Genomic DNA, 15,004 nt, shown 5'->3' on the forward strand with positions numbered 1-15,004 from the left:
TACCAGGCTCGGTCATCTGGCAAAAGGTAATGAAATGTTCCGTTCAAAATAAGATTATAAAATACTGTGGCTTCTATGTTGAGATTATCTTTTTCCCTTTGATCTCTCACTGTGAGGGATGCAAGCTGTCATATTATGAACAGCAACTATGGACAAGCCAACATGGTTAGGTTCTGCGGCCGGACAATTTTCTAAGTGACCTTAAAGGAAACTGAGCCCTGAGATGATTGAAACCTGAGCCAACAACTCAAGAGAGACCTTGATCCAGAGCCACTAACTAATATGGGGGAGCCATGAACCATTTACATGACACAAATTTATACATATAGAGATACGTCATAAGGGGCAGGGTGGATAAGGAGAGGGGAAAAGGTTATAGAAACAAAATTTCAAGGAAGGAAGTATAATCATTAGTGCTATTTATCCACATTCCCAGTTCTCCTCCTTCAGGGCATAGGCTGAATTACATTTCCTTGTCCCTTAAAAATCAGGCTTGCTCAGCTGACTTACTCTGGCCAATGAAACATGAGCAGAAGTAATACTTATCACTTCCAGAGGAAAATCATTAAGAAGTGGTGTAAGATGTTCTTTATCCTCTGCCACAGTGACCGGAAACTTTCCAAATGATGCAGTCTCCATTTATCCATGTCCCTAAGGAAAGAACAGAATTCTCCTCTCTCCACTCCCAACCCATGATGAACATACAGCATAAGTAAAGAATAACCTGTTTTGTTTCAGGCCACTGAGATTTTGGAGTTGCGTGCTGTAGCATGATCTAGACAATCCTGACTGTAACAGACAATAAGTCTCTGGGTATAATCCACTCTAAGGAAAGGAGAAATCTACTACAAATAACCAGACTCAGCTACAAAGCCCAAGTTTCCCAAAAGCTGTAACAATTTTGGGTACACTGTGTTGGTTAGTTGGTTAGCATATGAACTCTTCCAGTCATATCTTGGAAGGGCAAATTTCACTAAATTCTTAACTCTTGAGATTTAAAAAAAAAAAAAAAAAAAAAAAAGTGCTGCTGTTGGACCACCCTGAGAGAACAAAGGGGGAATACATTCTCCTTCCTACCTTGCAAGTGAACAATGTCCTAGCACTACCCTAGATGGAAGGGAGAGCATTAATAGCCACTACAAACTTGCTGGTGAATGCTGCCAACCTGTCTGAACACTGATGAACATGAGTTGAGGTCACTGGCAGAAATAAGGTCAGTACACAGTGGTATCCAAGGTAGATTCATGACAAAGTGATTGCTAGGTGCCCATGAGAGTCTTGGAAAAACGTGAATAAGAGACTGTGAATCTCTGGGATATACAACAGAGTGGACAGACATGATCCTACTGAGAGTGGAAAGCTCATTTGATTGTGACTTAATTTATGCCCATTGGCATGGAGATTAAATATCTAAAACCCCACTCATTTCCATATATTATTAGTTTGGTTATTTATTATTTACTCTTTATTACAATATCCATTCCACATCCACCCTGTGTCATATATCAATACATGGTTCGTTCTACTGTGATCAGATCTCAACCTAAACATTGAAAATATTTTTGCCAAGAGCCTCATTTTAGTTCAGAATAGTTTAATCTATTCTCAACTGCCACCTCTTACAAAACAGTATATAAATAATATGATAACTTCGTCATTATTTTCAGATACACTGGCTGACGACTTAGTATAAAAAGACATAGCTACTTGAAGCAAAGATGTAAATAGTTCAGCTGAATTGAAACTTTGAGTGTATGTACATTAGTTTTCTTGATAGATCTGTCTCAGAAACCCATTTAAACACACCTTGGTGAAGCAAATAATCAATAAATGGGAAGGAGGGAACTAAAGAAGGCCTTAGCAGTGAGGAAATGAGGTCAGAATGGCTGGGAAGAAGGGTTCAAATATGAAGTTTTCATTTTAAAATAGAGGCTTGATTATAGCAGAAGGTAGATAGTTAGTGGAGAAAAACATAAAGTATCAGTAAATGAAAAAAGGGGTTAAGGGTAGAATGTCTCTCAGAAAGCATAGAGAGGTGGGTCCTATACCATAAATCTGCATGTCCTTAGAGAGGATTGTCATACACAGCTCCCTCAAATACTCCACGGACTGGGACTGAACCTTCAGGGTGCTTCTGATCACAACCTGGTTTAATACACATGGCTCTCTTATTCTCTCCACTAATATCCCTCCACTTTTCCCTTCTAGCACTCACCACAATTTGCACTTATATGCTTATCTATCTGTTGCATGCCTACCACTTCAACTAGGATAGAAGCGGCATGGGGGCAGGGATCCTATCTGTCATAAGTCACTCTTCCTGGCACAGTCCCTGGTACACAATAGATGTTCCATAAATATTTATGGACTGAACAAATCAGGACAGGCACAAGAATAAACTTAAACTGATCCATCTTCACTGATGAAAATTCTAGTACTGGAATTGTTCTAGTCATTCTTTGGCCTATCTGCTGTTCTCATTTAAATGAAGTCCTAGAATCAATTGTTGTCTAACAGTCTCTGTACCTTTGTAAGATCTAGTTGATATGTCGGGATTTTCAATGTATTTTGGATGACATAGCAGACAAAACTACCCACATCACTAAACCCAGTCAGGCAGACTGTCATTCTCACTCTGATGCTATTTAGAATGTGCAGTGAGCCACCCGATTCCACTTCCTAAAAACTAATTTCCCTAGAGCTTTTGTTCTATTATTTCATCAATGCCCCTGAGGTCAGAAACTATGATTTCTTCTCTCCTGAACAGTACAATGTCTCATTAAAACTTCTTCCCATAAGCCTGAGTATTTCTTTAGAAATTCAAAGAAGTTTCAAGGATCGTGAAGGACCTTTGGTTCGATATCAGCTATATTTAGTGCTTTGAGAGCAACGGTACAGTCAAGTTCCTTAATGACCCAGAAACAACTAATTCAATATAAATCTGATTTCTTGATTGCCAGTGTTTTTTTATTTGAAATTAAAAAAAACCAGTGTTGGATCCAGCTTTCAAAAATGCATATTTTTATAATCATTTTACATATTTCAACAACCACACTGGATTACTATGTTCACACATGAGTATGGGCAAGTCTAATTATCTAATAATTAAAATATTTTAATATTTTTATATTTCATGTTTCTACTAATGAAAGGAAGATGGGAAGTAATCATTCATTTATTCATTCAAGAAATGTTTATTGACTAACCCCATGTTCTAGGAACTAGTTGAGAGGCTGGGGGCATAAGAGTGAACTATAAAACAGGCTAGGAACTTTCATTCTAGCTGGAAGAGGGTCAGAAAATAAAACGAATGAGCAAAATCTATAAACATGTATATAGTAATAAGTTCTAGGAATAAAAAGTAAGAGTGAAGGGATATGGAGAGCTCCAGGAATAGGGGTGGTACAGATATAAATATCAAAAAAGACAGACCGGGAAGGCTTCATTAAGAAGATACTTGAATAAGGAGTGACAGATATGAGGAAGTAAAACAAAGGGGTACTGGGGAGATTCAGGTTCTGGCCTGAAGTAACAGAAAAAACAGAGCCCTGTGCTTGGAGGGCTGGGAGAACAGAAGGAAGTCAGTGTTCCGAAACAGTAGTAGGAGCTGAATCAGAGGTGACAGGAACCCACAAGTGGTAGCTTATTGTTAGAATTTTAATTGTGACGAGGATCAGAAGTCACTAAAGGGTTCTGGGTGAAGGAGTGACCCAACATGATCCAAGAGTTACAAGTGTCACTCTCTTGATGTGTGAAGAAGAAACTGAAGTGAATAAAGTAGGTAGCAGGGATGCTGGTCAGGGACAGTTGTCTGTAATCCAGGTGAGGAAGAATGGTGGCCAGGAGCAAGCTGGCAGCAGTGGAGGGGGCAGAAACGGTCAGATCCTGGCTTATATTTGGAAAGAGAGCCACCTGGAATTGCTGAATGGACTGGATGAGGAAGGTGGGGACAGGAAACAGGGAAGAATCAAAGATAACTGCAGAGTTTGGCCTGAGATGGGGAAGTCCATGGGAGGAGTGCTTTGGCAGGAAAGAGCATGAGTTTGGTTTTGGAAGGGTTGGGTTTCAAGCAGGCAACAGACCACCAGGTGGAAATGGTAGGTAAGCAGTAATCTCTCTGATTTCAGGAAAGAGGTGTGAATGGGTGATAGACATTTGCCACTGGCATACAGATTTTAAGGCTTTGGGATTAGATGAGATCATGCAGGAGGTACAAAGAAAGAGTACAGAAGAGTCCACAGACTAAGCTGGAGACATACCAGTGCTAATAGCTGAGGAGGAAGCAGCAAAGGAGAATGAGAAGGGGAGGCCAAAGCAGAAAGAGGAAAACCAAGAGAACAAGATGCCCTGAAATTCTAGTGAAGAGAGTATTTCTTTTCTGAATGTTAATATTAAGGCAGCCATCAATTTATATTAATAATGTCACACTGTAGAAATTTCTTAATCCGTGGCTCAGTTTTTTAAAGATAGATGACTTGGCAGAGTAGGACAAATATCATATGTTTGCACGTAAAGGAGGATTAGGAGGAACTTAACTGAGGAACAAGGGGGAGAAGAAGGGCGGAAATGGTGGGGGAAAGGGAGAGAGGCAAGCCATGAGAGACTCTTGAATGCTGACAAAAACTGAGGACTGATGGATGTGGGGGGGGGGGGGGGCATGGAGGAGGGCACTTTGGGGATGAGCACTGAGTGTTATGTAGAAACTAATTTGACAATAAACTATTTGTAAAAAAAAAAAATAGATGACTTGAGTTATAATTTATTAAGGGAGAAAAACATTCTCCATTTACATTTTGCAACATTATTTGTGTAAGCTGAACATATTTCCAGGAAGCTACCTAATTTAAATAGGTGCTAGCCCATTTCTTAGTTTCTGCCCAAATGGGACTGATGTGACCATAGAGTTAACAGTGAGTTCAAAGACTGCTCTACACTTGGCATTACTCCACACGAAAAGGCAATTTTAAAATGCAAATATGCAGAATTAGAAGGAAGGCAATCATACTGTACTAGGCATCTCATTTTTGAAGAAAAAGTAGAATGGAATTTTATACCAATTATAATATCCAAGTTGCGTGTTACAACAGGAATTGCATTGTTGTTTTGCTCGTTTTGTTTTTTTAATAAAAATCCCAAAGAGGGGCGCCTGGGTGGCTTAGTCGGTTAAGCGTCCGACTTTCGCTTAGGTCATGATCTCGTGGTTCGTGGGTTCGAGCCCCGCGTCGGGCTCTGTGCTGACTGCCAGCTCAGAGCCTGGAGCCTGTTTCAGTCTATGACTCCCTCTCTCTCTGACCCTCCCCTGCTCACACTGTCTCTCTCTCTCCTAGAAATAAATAAAACATTAAAAAAAATTAAAAAAAAAATCCCAAAGATTTCTTGCAAGTATGGGAAAGACAGATTTAAAGATAAAGTAGAGCTGGGTGGGATAAAGGCAGCATTAACCCCACTGCATGCAATCACAGCTCAGAGCTATAAAATGATGTAGAATATGCAATTAAAGCAACAACATGCAAAGTTACATATAATACATCTCCCTCTTTTAAAAATAGAGATAATAATGCCAGTCCCATTTACCTAATCAAATGTGATTCTGTATTTTAAAGACTTTGCAAACAAACTACAGAATATTACAGAATGTCAAAGGATTAATTCAGTGTGACTTTTTTTGATGGGTAAAAATTTTAGAAGCACTAGTTATTTTCCAGTCACTTGGGAGGAACTTATCTTTATATCCACACATCCTCAGGCCACTCTGCAGATACTCAATTAAATTGGGTTATTTAATGTGTGGTTTTTGGATATTTTTAATGTTAAACATTCTTGTTCCAGCCCTGCAGTCCTTGGGTCTATGTCATTAGTATATATACATGTTAGAATAACATAATCCTTTAAAAATCATGAATCAACTCCAAGATTTCCTAGGATGTAGCAGACAAAATGAAATTGACCCCCCGGTATGTTTAAATTCTCAGTACTTCTGGTATACTGTGACTCTCTGGTTTAAAGATGAACGCCTTAAATGAACTCATAAACTTGAAAGGTTCTTGTACATTCAATATCTTCCTATGACATTTTGATGAGTCTAGTGCAAATGAATCAAAAGCACATGGATTAAATTCCCCATGAACTACTACTACTCTTGGCTATGAGACACCTTTGGCAACAGATCAAATATGCTTTGCTGACCCCTCAGTATTTTCATGATACTCAGTGGACACAGGCTCAGTCAGCATATTCAAAACAAAATAAAAGTGACCAGAAGTGCCCACATTTGCTTGGGCGTCACCAGTCTTCCTGTTCCCTTCAACTGGGAGGAAAGGGAGCTCTTCAACCGCAGTCTCTGCGAGCTGGGGCAATGTGACCTCCTGGTTTTGCTATACGTTTATTCTGAATGTGAACTTAAGTCTACAATTCTTTAGACTGCCCATCTTAGTCTCTTAACTAGCTAGTTAGCTAAATAGAAATGAGTCTAGAGCCAATATGGACTGTCTTGTGAATTATACTGGATTCTATCCTTGAAATATTTAAGATGTTATAGAATATCTTCAAATTTTTATGAAGTTCTCCCCTCCCGATTCTTTAAATCAGGAATCAACAAAAAATTATTTATGTTTGATTCATTCAGAATTGGGTATTTGAGAGTATTTGAGATATTGTAAAACATCTTATGGGTGAAACGGTCTTATAAAGTGATCAATAATACTTTAAAGACTTTAGGAAGGATCTGGTTTACACCAATCTAATTTAGTCCAATATTTAGCAAAGTATGGGAAGTTCCCAATATATGTAGTAAGTTATCACAGAAATCCTCAAAATGGCCTTCTGAGGCTTAAAAAAAGTAATTATGTTTTCTGTCAGCATCCACAATCTGTCTCAATAGTAAACCAAGCAGTAAGGCTTTCTAACTTCCAAGGCAAGTCAAATGTATTTGCAAACATGCTGGTTTTTTTAAAACAATATTTTAGGCTATAATTTACAATGGAATTTCAAAAATGTAGTGATTTCCACCCATTTGAGTTTTACTTTACTTTATATAAAAACCAGTCATTTTTCAGTTTTAAAGAATTCAGCATGGTATTTTGGAGTCTCAGCACTTTCCTTCATTTTGAAAATGTGCCAAGTATTGATGTGGTCAGTCCTAGGACTCCTCAGACCATTAGAAATTACAAGTGTGTGATAATATAATATACCAATTTTCCAAACGGGCAACTCATGTTAAATTTAAGAATAGGAGCTACCTACAAAAAACATTTCCAAGTCACCATATGCCTATCCCTATCACCGTATCAATTTATGCAATAGGGAGATACTCCCTAGAGATTCTTCCCAATCGATGGAATGATTAGCTGGCCCTTGTCTTTTGAAATCTCATCTGTGAAATGAAAGTAAACTGCTAAAGTTAATTTAAAATTTAGTTTTCCAAAAGGTTCCAAACAGAAATACTCCCGTGGTTTGTGGTATAATGTTGCACCCATGGGGATTATAATTTTTTTTCCTATTCTATGAATTTCTAGAGATGAAGTTTAGACAGGGCAGCCTTCTATATACATTATTTTGTTATGTTTATGTATATGTAGGCATACACACACACACACACACACACACACACACACACCCTTTAAGATTATCAAGGGTAATATAAATGCATTACTTAGATCTAATAATAATACATCTATCCAAGATTTTAAAGTATTAGATATTACAGGTACATAAGATTTCATGCTTTGCTTTTTTCCTTTTCTTCTAAAAAATCATCCATCAGTTTTTCTATCTATCTATGCATGACTAAAAATGCACCCTCCAACATGCCCACAAGCTTTATTTTAGATAGGTAGATTTCAAACCTTCTTTACATGTTGGTGATTTAGCTAGAGAGTTGCCATGGCTGAGGACCTCCTTGTCCCCTAGGTCCAATTGTGGAGAGTGTAGTGTGGAAATGAGTGTTGCAGCTCTGCATAGTGCAAGACATTTATGTACTTCTCTTGCATGGCCACCACAATGAACATTATGCTATAAGGCAGACTCTTAAATACCAGATTAAAAGTTAGTATTGATCTATGAATGTCTGACCATAGAATTATGAATAAATCGAAGACTCTGACAATTATTCTCTAATTTCCACTTGTTATGGATTGAGTTGTGTCTCCTCAAAATGTATACATTTAAGTTCTAATTCTCAGTACCTAAGAACATGATGCCACTTGGGAACAGGGGTATTGCAGGTATAAGTAATTAAGATGAGGACATAGTGGAGTAGATTAGGGTGAGCCTCGAATGCAATATGCCTGGGGTTCCTGTAAAAAGAACACTATGTGAAGAGACAGGCATGCAAACAGGGAGAATGCCACATGAAGACTGAAGTTATGCTGCCAGACACTAGAAAAGAATCACTTTTCTGAGAGAGATGGGCCCGGCCAGAGAAGACAGTAGGTGTCATATCCTTATGGGCTGCATATGTCAGGTAACAAAGTTTGGACTTGATTCTGCAATCAAGAGATAGTCATGAAAAATTTATGCAGAAAATAAATATCATCATACTTATCTTTTAGAAATAAATATACTGAGTATTGTGTGAGGAAAGGACTTACAGAAGTAAACAAGATCAGCAAAAGCAGAGGCACCATTAGGATGTGGTTGTAGTATTTCAGAAGAGAGAAGATGGTGGCTTAGCCTGAGGTAGCACCTGTGTGTCTTCAAAGCAGTGCCTTGCCTTGTAGGATACTAGAGATGGAACTGATATTAATGAGTAATTGGACATGGAGGATAAAGGAGAGAAAAAAGTCAAAAGCAATGACCAAATTTTCACTTGTAAGATTTGGGGAAGACTGACATCATTCGCTGAGATAGAAACACAGGGCAGGGAGCAGATCTGGATGTGATGAGAAGGGGCTGGAGGCAGGAAGGCAGTCTTGGATATGCTGCATTTGGAGATGTTGTGTAGATAAATCTAGAAAACAAATCTCATATTTAGTGGAGGGATCCAGGTGAAAGTGGAAGACTTGTAGCTGCTTCTGAAGTAGTTGAAATCATCTGTGAAGATTTTGAAAAATGCCAAATTCCTAGGCCCTCCCACCCTCTAGTTATTCTGCTTCAGATGGTCAGCTCAGGAATGAACTGCTGTTTCCATAGGATTTACAGGTGATTCAGATACATGGCCATGGTTAAGCAACTCTGAGAATTGGAGTGGGAACATAGAGGACCAAGAACAAAACAGAGTGGAACACTATCATTTCCAAGAGGGACAAAGAATGAAGAAACTTCAAAGAAGACGGAAAAATTGAGGCAGGGAGCGAGAAACTATTTGAAAATAGACAGTGGTCAACACCGTAAATACTGATGATGTCCAAGTGAAATAAAGACTGGAAAACATCCACTGGATTTAGCCCTAAAAACTTCCATATCTATGACGGGAAGAATGCAAAATCAGTAGAAAAAATGAAAAATCCTTTGGCTGCAAAGGGGAGGAGGACAGTAGGTGGAAGGGGAAAGGAAGACTAATGAAAGCTTTTTTTTTTTTCCCACTGTTTTGGTTTTTCAAAGGAGTATTTTGAGCATGTGTATTTAATTTTTTCAGGTTTCCTGATGCACGATTGACAAATAAAAATTATATATAAAGTATCAATGTGAGGTTTTGATATATGTATATATTGTCAAATGGTTACAATCAAGCTAATTAGCATATCCATCATCTCACATAGTTACCATTTGTGTGTGTGTGTGATGAGAAAACTTGCAATCTACTCTCTTAGCAAACTTCAAGTATACAATATAGTATTATTAACTACAGTCATCATGATGCACATTAAATTTCCAGAATTTTTCTGAGTGAAATTTTATACCCTTTGACCATTATCTTTCCTCCTTTCCCTTACTGCCCAGTAATACTCGTCGTAACCACCATTCTATTCTTTATTACTATGATTTTGACTTTTTAAAAATATATTCCACATAAAAGTGAGATCATACAGTCTTTGTTTTTCTGAGTCTGTTTTATTTCACTTATTATGATGTCCTTCAGCCTCATCTGTGTTGTGACAGTTGCTGATGTTAATGAGTCATCATGTGCACTGATGCAAGAGATATAGGTGAAGTGACAGGTGGAGGAGGAAGTGCACCCAGGAGGCAGAAGGGGAAGGATTCAAGGTACAGGTGTGGGGTTCTTCTTCAGACAGCACAGATGGAAGCTTTCAAGTGACAGAAGGGAAAGGGTCTTAGTGTAGGAGAAATGGAGACAAGGCCAACTAGAAAAAAAAAAAATATTTGCAGATTTTGATACCACTGAGGCTTCCTCCATTTGGGATCAGAGACCATAAACTTTCCATGGCACCAGTGCATGTGGCAATGATTTTCTCTGGAAGTCATATGGGTAAAACTGGAAAGATCACACAGCTAGATTAATCCTTGCTTTTAATGTCCCCATTCAGGGACAGCAGAATAACAATGAAGGGCTCAGCAAGGGAGAAGCTGAAAAATAACTGGGTCTTTACCATGTTAAGAGGAGCTAGAGGGAAAGAAGGGTATGCTGGGGATATGGGACATCTGAGTTTAAGATTTCAAGGTTGGATGGAGCAATTCTGTGTGATCACAAAACTTGAAAGTGACTATGGGGGTGGATAGTCAGAAGAGAACCAAGGTCAAGGGATGTCAGGAGGCTGAAGATGAGAGAGTGCAGCTTTGGTTTTCATCCTTGGCTGTGCATTAGAGTCACTTGGGGAGCTACAAAATCTCTCAAAATACAGGCTTCCAGTGAAATCAGGATCACTGTGGACAGGATCAAAGCATGGGTATTTTTTAAAGGTACAAAGGTTGAGAATCACAGAACAGGCGCTGTTGCCTTTTTTTTCTAACTGGGTTCCAAAGACACACAAGATGGTAAATTCAAGATGAGTCCTTTTGGTTTCAAAACTCTTACTTAGGAAAACATTAAGGGAGATGAGGGAAATGGCAAAATAGCAGCATGGGAAAGTAACAGAGAGTTCCAAGAGCTCTTAAATACTTTGTGGTTTATATTAAAAAATAAATGCAACTTGAATAGTATTGTTAAACCTCATTCTTACAGGAACCTAGAGAAATTTCCTATAACCTCATTCCCTCTTTTCTCCCCCTAGACTCAAAAATGACACATATCCCCATTTTCTTTCTCTTTAAAAATTCAATCAGACCAGTCTATAAGACATTACCAGCCTCAATTTTGCAATTCCCATCCTTGACTTCAGAGGTGTCTTGAATTTAGTTTCTTAGGCTGAGGACTGCAGTGGCTAGTGCCTCCATCACCACCCAGTCCCAGAGACTAGAGAACTGGTCAGACCCCTTCCAGACGTTGCATAAGAGAATAACCTTTTGCTTCGCAAATAAAAGTTCACAATTAGCAGATGTTCTTAACATTTCTGGAAAGAGCACCTTTATCCAAGATGCACTGACTAGGAAATAATTGAGTTCTCTTGTCACCATGGTGACCCCAGTATCCCAAAATTATAGGTTTTCATGGGAGTTTACCCAAATTAAGGCTTTAAATATGATCAGGAAGCAAATCTGTGAGGCCCATATTTGATGCTTCATTTTACCAAAGCAGCAAAAGAATGACTGGGTAGTCTTTGTCACAGTGGGTAAATCACAGCAATTTCTTGCTGAATAAATCTGAGGGATATGTTTCCCTTGTTCCTTTGCCTGGAGTGACAGAAGCCAAGGCCATTACCCTGAGAGGTCCAGGGTGGCAAAAGATCTTGTTATAAACAAAAGCACTCATAATCTTAGTAGCCTGTGGTCAGTACCTAGTCTGGCTTTGAAAGTACTGAAGAGTTCCTTAGACTCAGGTAACTAAATCGTTTTATTTGATTGTTTTTCCAATTTAACAAATCAGCTAAGAATAAGGATATGTTGCTAAATTAGGCTGAATTAGGCTGTGTAACAGAGGAGGCCAAACAAAGGACTTTTAGGGCAGTAAAAATACTATGTATATTATACTAATATGTCAGTATACATTTATCTAAATTCAAAGAATATACAAAACCAAGAGTGAACCCTAAGCTAAACTATGGATTTTGGGCGATTATAATAAGTAAATGTAGGTTTGCCCTTGGTGGACAATGGACCAGTCTGTGTAATGGTGATAATGGGAAAAACTGTGAGAGTAGGAGGTATGAGGAAATCCCTGTACCTTCTTCTCAATTTGTTGTAGACCTAAAACTGATCTAAAAACATAAAGGGAAAAAAAAGGACCTATGAACTCAAAAGATGAAACTTGCCTGAATTTAAATCTGAAATTAAGTGGCATGCTAGAGTCTGAGTTCAAAATCTGACATTTTTACTCAGAAAACAGAACTCCTTCTGCTATACTGTTTTTACATAAATGTATATGCATATTCACACAAACATATATGGATATATGTATACATATACATAAATGCTTTAAGAAAAGACAAACATTTCAGGAGAAAAAAAAACTATTATAGTAGGTATCAATAATCATGTGGGATAAATTTAAAAGGTCATAATTCTACCTTCCTATAAAAAAAAGTCATGACAGAGTCATTATAGCATCAATAAACAAAATAAACAAAGCAAAGACAGAAAGCATTCAGTTCCAATCCGACTCTCTGCTGGGACTGGTACTGTGTAGTTAATTTCTGTCCAAGTTCAGATCTCGAGTCTAAACCTTGATGTAGAGGGACACCTGGGTGGCTCAGTCAGTTAAGCGTCTGACTTCGGCTCAGGTCATGATCTTGCGGTTCATGGGTTCGAGCCCCATATCAGGCTCTGTGCTGACAGCTAGCTCGGAGTCTGGAGCCTGTTTCAGATTCTGTGTCTTACTCTTTCTCTGACCCTCCCCTGCTCATGTTGCCTCTCTCTCTCAGAAATAAATAAAACATTTAAAAAAATAAAAAAATAAACCTTGATGTAGAGCTATTGATGTTAAGTATCACAATGGCCTTTCCTTTGTTTTGAACACACCTCTGTTTCTCTCCCATTAGACTGTTTTTCTCCACCCAAAGGAAAAGGATGATCTCTTCAACCCTTCTCCTCACTCCCATGCCCAATCTTAATGAAACCATGCTATAGTTGTCAAAGCCAGTTCCACACCATGCAGGAGAGTTCTTTAGCATGACTGAAGTCATTAGCCTGAGACTCACCATCAACCCAATTCTCTCTCTTTTGCTTTTATGGAGAAATTTGACTGGATATTTGTGTTTTATCTTTTTTTTTTTTTTTAACATTTCTCAAACTGCAGAAAAACACAAAAAATAAAACAACAAACACTTATATTCCTATAATCCAGATTTAAAACTTTTAACATTTTATCTTACCTACTTTCCCTTTTTCCTTTTCTTTTTTTCTTTTGTAGTTTTTTTTTCCTTAAATAGTTTATTGTCAAGTTGGTTTGCATATAACACCCAGTGCTCATCCCCAGAAGTACCCTCCTCCATGCCCATCACCCCCCTTCCCTTCTCCTCACCCCCATCAATCCTCAGTTTGTTCTCAGCATTCAAGAGTCTCTCATGGTTTGCCTCCCTCCCTCTCCCCAACTATTTTTCCCCTTCTTCTCCCCCATGGTCCTCCATTAAGTTCCTCCTAATCCACTTATATGTGCAAACATATGGTATCTGTCCTTCTCTGCCTGGCTTATTTCACTCAGCATAACACCCTCAAGTTCCATCCACATTGCTACAACTGGCCAGATTTCATTCTTTCTCATTGCCATGAAGTATTCCATTGTATAGATAAATCACATCCTCTTGATCCATTCATCCGTTGATGGACACTTAGGCTCTTTCCATGTTTTGGCTATTGTTGAGAGTGCTGCTATGAACATTGGGGTCCATGTGCCCCTATGCATCAGCACTCCTGTATCCCTCGGGTAAATTCCTAGCAGTCCTATTGCTGGGTCATAGGGGAGTTCTATTGTTAATTTTTTGAGGAACCTCCACACTGTTTTCCAGTGGGGTTGCGCCAGCTTACATTCCCACCAACAGTGTAGGAGGGTGCCCATTTCTCCACATCCTCACCAGTATCCATAGTCTCCTGATTTATTCATTTTAGCCACTCTGACTGGCGTGAGGTGGTATCTCAGTGTGATTTTGATTTGTATTTCCCTAATGAGGACGGATGCTGAGCATTGTTTCATGTGTCTGTTGGCCATCTGAATGTCCTCTTTGGAGAAGTGTCTGTTCATGTCTTCTGCCCATTTCTTCACTGGATTATTTGTGTTTCGGGTGTGGAGTTTGGTGAGTTCCTTATAGATTTTGGATCCTAGCCTTTTATCAGATATGTCATTTGCAACTATGTTTTCCCATTCTGTTGGCATGTGCCCCTATGCATCAGCACTCCTGTATCCCTCGCAACCCAATTCTCAAGTCAATAGGAGGACTGAGAATCTTAAATCAGATACTAGAACCTGAGAAATGGTGCTGCCAGTACACCATCACTATAAAGCTCCAACCAGTACCTGAGGACCAGCACTTTCTAAATTTACTTCATTTCCCATTATCACCGCATCTCTCCAGTCTTCCTACCAACATTCTTGATTCTTTATCTTTGTGATCACTACCCAAGATAGGAATCCCTTTAACTTTGTTCTCACCATATTTCACTGATATTAAGATGCCTCTGATTGTGAGATGCATCATCAATTTGTTAATAGCTTTTCAGAAGAAAAAAGCCCTACCTTATTAAATAAGCACATCCACTGTATGACTCATCCTAATTTCAGAAATGTTAAAATAATAAAAAGATACTTCAAAATTGTCAAATACAGACAGAATGTCCTTGCTTATATCCTTATTAGGTATAGTTTTCTTCTGCTCCATTATGTTCTGTAAGGCCCTAGACTTTCACTTCCACTGGACCTCCAGTAGGGTACTATCTATTAGAATTCCTTATGGTGATAGAAATGTTCTGAAAGTGGTGCTATCCAGTATATAGAACTATATGTGGCCATTAAAAGTTTCAACTGAGAAATGGAATAGTTTGTTTTATTTCAATTTATCATTCAAATAACCACAAGTGG

The sequence above is a fragment of the Hyaena hyaena genome, unplaced genomic scaffold (genome assembly GCF_003009895.1).
Source record: "Hyaena hyaena isolate Hyena2069 unplaced genomic scaffold, ASM300989v1 scaffold_232, whole genome shotgun sequence".
Classification (NCBI taxonomy): Eukaryota; Metazoa; Chordata; class Mammalia; order Carnivora; family Hyaenidae; genus Hyaena; species Hyaena hyaena.